This window comes from Euprymna scolopes, chromosome 23 (genome assembly GCF_053919585.1).
Source record: "Euprymna scolopes isolate OS-2025 chromosome 23, ASM5391958v1, whole genome shotgun sequence".
NCBI classification, from domain to species: domain Eukaryota; kingdom Metazoa; phylum Mollusca; class Cephalopoda; order Sepiida; family Sepiolidae; genus Euprymna; species Euprymna scolopes.
Window position 1 is genome coordinate 13,182,429 of NC_136504.1, and position 7,409 is coordinate 13,189,837.

A 7,409-nucleotide genomic window follows, 5' to 3' on the forward strand; every position below is an offset into this window, starting at 1 on the left:
GCATATCGATTCTGTTAAATCATTTAATACGATGAAAGGTTATTTATCATAGATTTTATGATTTGCGGTCAGTACTAGTGGGTTGTGTGTTTTTATTGTATTTTAAATACATAGTAGTACCTATTTACTATGCCTCCCCACGGGACAGAGTTAGACACCAAGGTCGTTTTTTAACGTGGAGAAAAGGTACAAAAATAAAAATTGTCTCAGTCGTGAAGGATTTCTCCTCCACCGAAAGAGAACAAAAAAAATGAAGTGTAGTGCAGCATCTGAAGAACAGATACTACACTTTGATCTTGACCAAAATAGTAGTAGGAAAAGTTGAAAGGTGAGAAAGAAATTTTATTGTAACTTTTTAAAAAAAATTTCTTGTAACTTTTTGAAAAAAAATTTCTTGTAACTTTTTGAAAAATTTTCTTGTAACTTTTTGAAAAAAATTTCTTGTAACTTTTTGAAAAATTTTATTGTAACTATTTTTATTAATTTATTATAACTTTTAAAAAAAATTTTCATTGTAACTTTTTAAAAAAATTTTTTTATTGTAACTTTCATGAAAATTGAATTGTCTTCGTGAACTTTGTTAAACAGCTCTTTCATATTGTCTGTTTAGTAGTATGTTTTGTTTGGTTTGTTGGGGATGGAGTTGTTGCCACAAATAAAAATAAATTGAGGTTTCCAGTCAGAACAGCTGTCAGAGGATTACAAAGAGTTTTACCAAACCAGATACTAAAAATAAAATAAGAAGCACTAATGGAGCTCGGGTGAGAATGTAAAAATTTCATCTCATGACTGTCACAGAAATCTTGCTATGTGAAACATGCTGCTCTCTAAGAAGCAAGAACAATATCCACGGTGGACATGTAGTGAAAATATCTGTACCTCCTGTCCGGGTGATTCCATCATTTGCCGGGGAGTCTTATTTGGTTTGTCATGTGGACGTTTCTTGAAACTGTTGTTACGTTCTGTGAATGGCAAGCAGCTTCTCGGAGTAAATAAATGATATGTACATCCCCTTTAGACTAAGGGGTTGATATAATGTCCGTTGCCGTTACGTCAAGGGTCCAATAGAGTTGATTTGACGTCAGCTACATCTGCTGGTGCTTCTCTTCTTGATGTCTCCGGTGTTTTTGGTCGTCATTATGAGCAGGATTTTAACAGCAACCATTGGGCTGGAATTGAACACTTGTACAAAATAATCGACAAGAGATCTTTATAAAAATGAAATTATTCTATTTTTAACAATTAAAACGAGCATTTTTAATTCAACCCGATGCGTGTCGCAAATGGCATTCACAGACCAAAAATGCTATGCATCTGTATTTGAACTTTAACTATGTAAAATCAGTTCCTCTCTCTTTCAAAGAGAGAGAAAGAGAGTGATAAAAAAAGAGAGAAGAATGAAAGAAAGGAAGAGAGAAATAAAGAGATAGAGACATGCATACACACTAAAAAACAAAGCGACTGAAATATTATTTTGTTTTTCAATTTTGAGAACAACAGCCAGGTTTGACCTTTTGCTGTGTATTTGATTACATAAACAATGTCAGGTCACATCTGTCACCCATCAAACTGTTGAGTTGGCAGGCCAGACATTTTGGAGATCTGCACTAGCTAATCACTGCGCACCTCCCCACAAGTATGAGACAAGTCTGGCACAAGGTTCACTCTCTGGGAAGCCCCCAGCTCCCCCCAAAAGGAGCTTCCTCATTGTCCCCATACCTTTGAGTGAAACAGCTCAGAGCAGCCTTAAGCCAAATGGCCGTACATGATTCTAGAAATATTATTATGGGTGATTGCAACATTGAAATACGCCTTGACCATGTGGGGTCAAATACTCAGCTCAGTGTTTAACAACACGAACTTACAACCTGGGTGTGCTAAGTTTGAGTCCAGTTCATTCCAAACACTTCCACTTAGGGAAATTGGCAACATTCACATGGTTCCCCCACCCCTGTAAATACCCAATATCCTTCTATAAAGAATTCTTAATAGAAAGATACCAGGGAAATGAATACCAACAAAATCATCATGAATAATGCTCAACAACAAAAACAATCAGCACCAGCAGTTTCCGCAGTAACAGAGAGAGATGGAACCACAAAAGAGTGGTGTTATTCGGAATGGTAGACAATCCACCACCTACATCTTCTCCAGCTCCATTTCACCCAAACCTGCAGCCACACAAAAACAACTCCCTAGGAAACAACAAAAATCACCCTAAAATGCTTCAAATTTCACTCCTAGTTAAGAAGCCATCTGAAACCCCCATGAAACTATCAGTCTAGCCAATTGAGAAGTCTCTACTGTCTCCTAAACAGAATCTTCCATTAGCTGAGAAGCAGCAATAGGGAGATGATGGTTGCTCAGTAATTTACAATACTGACTGACAAACTAGGTGTGCTAAGTTTGATTGCAGTTCATTCCACAGAAACACTATCACGTAAGGACATTGGCAACCTTCATGTGCTGCCTCCTGTAAGTACTCAATATCCTTCTAGTAAGAATTCTTAACTAGCGGGACCTATGGAAATTCCACAAGGGACTCATTCATTTATTGGCATTCTGTAGATATTCAGTGTAAGAGACATTCTGATATTATTGTAGCTCTTTTGTTAAAACTGCAAAAGTATTTATCTAAGCTAGCAGAGACACCTGGCATAGCCCGGTCGTAAAATACGCTTAAATATGATATTTTAATTCTTGCAGATTTCATATATATTATTGTAGAGTTGATGTTTTATCGATTTTCATATATTAAAAAGTTGCGATTTCAGAAATAAAAAATATATCTATACGACTTCGGTTCATCAGCTGAATCGAAACCGAATCCCAAGCAAGGCTTGCTGTTTGTTTATAAACAAGCGACGAGAGCACTGTAAAAGTGGTGGTCAAATGTTTGTTTAAATAGACATTTGTCTAGATAATTTATGGGCAGCGTTCCTGTGGGTCGATTGGTAGAACTGTTGACTGTCAATGCGATGGTTCTAGGTTCAATCCTCGGCTTGGGAGAGGTGCTGGTCTAGCGGCACTGATGAGCTGTGATACAACGAAACAGGACTGTATGTTGATGACTACAAATATATATATATATATATATATATATATATAACTTTAGTTTCTTCAGCTATAATCAAAACCGAAACCAAAACTTATGAAGAAGTCCTGATAAAATTATTTAAAAAAAAAATAGATTATTGGAGTGCCATTATGTTTAATCAAAACCAAAAACAAAACTTATGAAGAATTCTTGGTAAAATTATTTATGACAAGAAATGGAAGTACATAACAATTAAATGACCCGGATGTAACCGTGACACTTAAAATAACACACACATATCCTATTAATATATAGATAAAAAAATATCAGAGAAATGAATGCCAACAAAAATCATTGGAAAAAAATGTTCAAACAAGCAGCAGCAGCAGCAGCAGCCGATCATAGTCCTGCAACTGATATCAGCACTCAAGTCAACTTCATTGTATTATTTGGATTAACGTAATGGATAACGCACTAAGTAAAATTCAATTGTAAGTGACACTTTTCTGGTAGTTTAGAGTCCATCCTCAGTGCGGGTAATACTTTTTTTTAAATTTTTTTACAAAGGAGTCACCACCTGGAGTCCACTTGAGGATAAAGGTTGATGAGTGTATAGTAGTCAATGGGACAATGTCGTAGTAATTGTTAGTAGTGGAAATTTGGATTACTTAAGAAGATGACTCATCAAAAACTTGTTTACGTTGGACTTGAAGACGATCATATTGTAGTCAGCTGGAAAGCAGGAAAATGGAAGAGTTCCACACGGGTGGAGTTCTAAGAAAGAAGCTTTGTTCATGGAATCCACGTTTAGGTTTAGACACAGATAAAGAGTGTGGAAAATTATTGATAGTTGTGTCAGCTAAACTAAGAATACAATTGTGGATTACTTAAGACTTATATCTAGTCATGGTTGATGGAACAAGAGTATCCTACTGCTATGGATTAAATAAAGGGTTCTGTTCAAAATTTTATGCAGCTTTCCAAATTCGACAGAAAGATTCCCAAACTTCGAGAAGATAAACCTGAAGAAGGTTGGATATTATATCAACATTTTGCAAATAACATTCACGACGAGAATAGTCGAACTTAGCAATCCTCATCTCAAAAATTCAGAAACAGTAACTTTATTGGTTGCAGTGAAGGTGTAGAGAAGAAGGTGTAGAGAAGAAGGTGAAAACCAACAAGTTGGAGAAAAAAAGGGCTCAGCCCCATTTTCCTCCTAATGTAAAACCCAAGGAAATGACAGATAACTCTATTCCACCCACTATCATCCTCATCTCAATCTTGCCACACTCTCAGTCTTTAGACTGCATCAACATCAAAACAGGCACAATGCTTTCATCGGCTCCTCCATGCAGCCGAAAGGAAAAAGTAAAGAAGCTTCTCTTCAAATTAGAGGACCACATGTTAGCTGGATTTTTGTGGCAGAAACATCACAGCACCAAACTTGAAACTATTGCGGCTTCTGAACTGAGTCTGCTAAAAGAGTGTGGGAATGGAAATCTCCTAGCCAACGGACACAGACACAAAATGGTACTCTTAAGCTAAACTTGATTATCGCCCTTTAACTCTGGAAAAACATGCCTTGCCACCAGAGGGCGATGCAGCTATGTTACTTCCTGTTTTATAGATTTCTTTCTCTTTTTCGTTGGACTCTGAACAAGTCAGGATGTGACGACAATGCGCTCAGGTTAGCATGTCCAGCCAACCAGATTTCCTGACTGCCGTCAGCCAACACAACAACGCAAGTAACGTTACTCTTTTCTCAATGAACTCTTACTATCTCTATCTTCATTCTGTCCTTGTATTTTTATGTAAATAAATCTACATTTATTTGTTATCGTCTCTTCATCATGTGACCCATGCTTCTCTCTCAATCACCTACCATTCTAACAAAAGAGGATGGGATCCAATTACCTAAACAGAGCATCTTCTCTACAAGAGCATCAAATTTCCAAATGCCCTCTACATCATATTTTCCGACTGAGGAAATTTGTCTGGAAACTGATTGTGGTCACCAAACTATTTTTTAGAAACTGGAGAATGAGTATAACATCAATGTACAAAGCAAGTTTTCTATTTGTGTTCATCTCGGCATTATAACACGCATTTCTTTTACAGGTGTTGTCTGGGGTCGACATGAGATCTTATGAGAGATCTTTGGAAAAATCTGCAGCATCATCGCAAGGATTTTAGGACTGTACGTGAGACATATGAACAATGATGGTATTCTTTCTCAGAATGTCTGAATATGAAGGGCATGAGGGATCCGAAGTGTGCTATTCGCATTCTGGGAGGTCTCAGGGTGGATATGGAGACTCACTACAATTCCATGTTTTCTATGGAATTTTCCGAAGTTGAAGGGTTTCCTTGCTTGTGAAATGTTTCTTGCCTATCTATCATAACCTGCATCATTTTCATTTATTTTGTTCATTTTTTATTTTTATTTTTAATGTTATTACCCCCCCCCTTGAACTAATTGTACACTTTTTCTTTTTGTAAATAAAATTTCACTGAAATCATTTTTTTAAAAGTAAGATCAAGCTCCAAAGTGAATGCAATACTTTGTTGTGTCTAACGTAAGGATAGGTCAGTCAGTTTGCATTATCACCCCCTCCCCACACACACAAAACTCCAGAATCAATTTAACGTCTGTTTTACATACTGGCATGCATTGATCGATTTTTTAGAAATTGACTTCTACTATCCAGGTCTTTATCTTTCAAATTCATCCTTAACAGTTCATCTGATGTTTTCCTTGTGTAACGCCGCAAGAACAAATAAACAAAAGAAAGGAAGGAAACAAAAATTCGACTTAGATTTTTATTTTTGCAAAAGGCATTTATTACCATTACTTTCCAGGCAATGCTTCTTGTTTTTTTCTAACTGCTCATTTCGTCTGCTATGAGATTGACAAAACCCTGCCGTCTCAACACCAGCTTAAAAGTCTCTTGCTGCCATCACACTCTCTCTCACCCGGCATACTTTTCTGCTCTCAACCTCATGCTGGCATTAGCCAGCCATTTCTCATCTTCGACTATACACATCCATCTTCTCTGGCACGGACTTTGCTTCTCCTGTCTGACAATGTGGAGTATTTTTTTTTTTTTCTTCTGACGCCAGCCCGCTCACACTTCCTAATTTGCATATGGGCATTTTTTTGGCTGCTGCTGCTAATATCTTTGCAAACCAGCTATCTTAAAGCTCCTGCTGATATTTTCCCACATGCTCTGTTACACTTAGCCTTCCCCAGTGGGATGACGTTGCAAACTCAACTGATCTATTAACCCAAGAACTCTCCTCCATTCTGTCAATGTGACTATACCATCAAAGTCTCCTGTTCTGCACATATCTTCCTAGATTATACAGATTTAATCTTCCTCTGAGGCCATCAGATCTAAGCCTAACATTACACATACATTGTATCATTTTCAAATCATTTCTCTCCGTGCAACACATATCCTCAACCCTAACTGGTCAGATTTCACTTTCAAATACAATGAAAAAGTAGTCCGAAACCTACAAAAAAGATTATGATAAATCGGCTTTCAAAACTGTCCCCCTATTTTTATTCCACCATTTTTGCTCATACCTATTATACTGCGTACATATGCCTGATAGCCTCTTTTCTTTGTAGATAGTGATAACACTCTGCTGGTTTGTAATGACAGAAAGTCCCTGGACTAACACCGCCTGCTCGTAACTCTTGCAATCACAAAATAATAATAAATCCAAAAAAGTATTAACATATGTAATAAAGTAAATTTGTTGCATTTTTTATTTAAACATCTCCGATATAAATGGCTCATCAATTTCCGTGGAAACAAAGACAAAAAAATTACCCTTACAATGCACAAATACAAAACTGTGTCCGATTCATGGCAAATCAATCTCGCATTTTGTTGATAAGTTTTATGTTAATAAAAAATATCAGAAATTACTGTCACTTAATATCATTTAATAGAAGCATGGGATTTATGTATATCTTAACACCAGAACCATTGTGCTGTCAAAAATCTGCCATGTTTATTTCTTGTTTTTAAACTACTTCTAACATATTTATTAACCTAGCATACATTTTAGAAAACATATTCCGCTGTAAACAAGTGACAAGAAACTTTTTTTTTTTTTTTTTTAAATAACTTTATGTTCTAATTTTTGATTTTTATGAATGGAATAAAGAAAACTTCCACTTGATATTTGTCAGTGTTTTTATTTTTTATCAGTATTGCTCAGTGTGAAGCCATTTGATGTAAGAAGCTATAAAAAAAAAAAAAATTTTTTTATTAAAAATAATTTTTTTTTTTAATTAATAAATAAATAAATAAAAAATTACTCAAAGGTCAAAAACCAGCTAATGATGAGTAGGTAG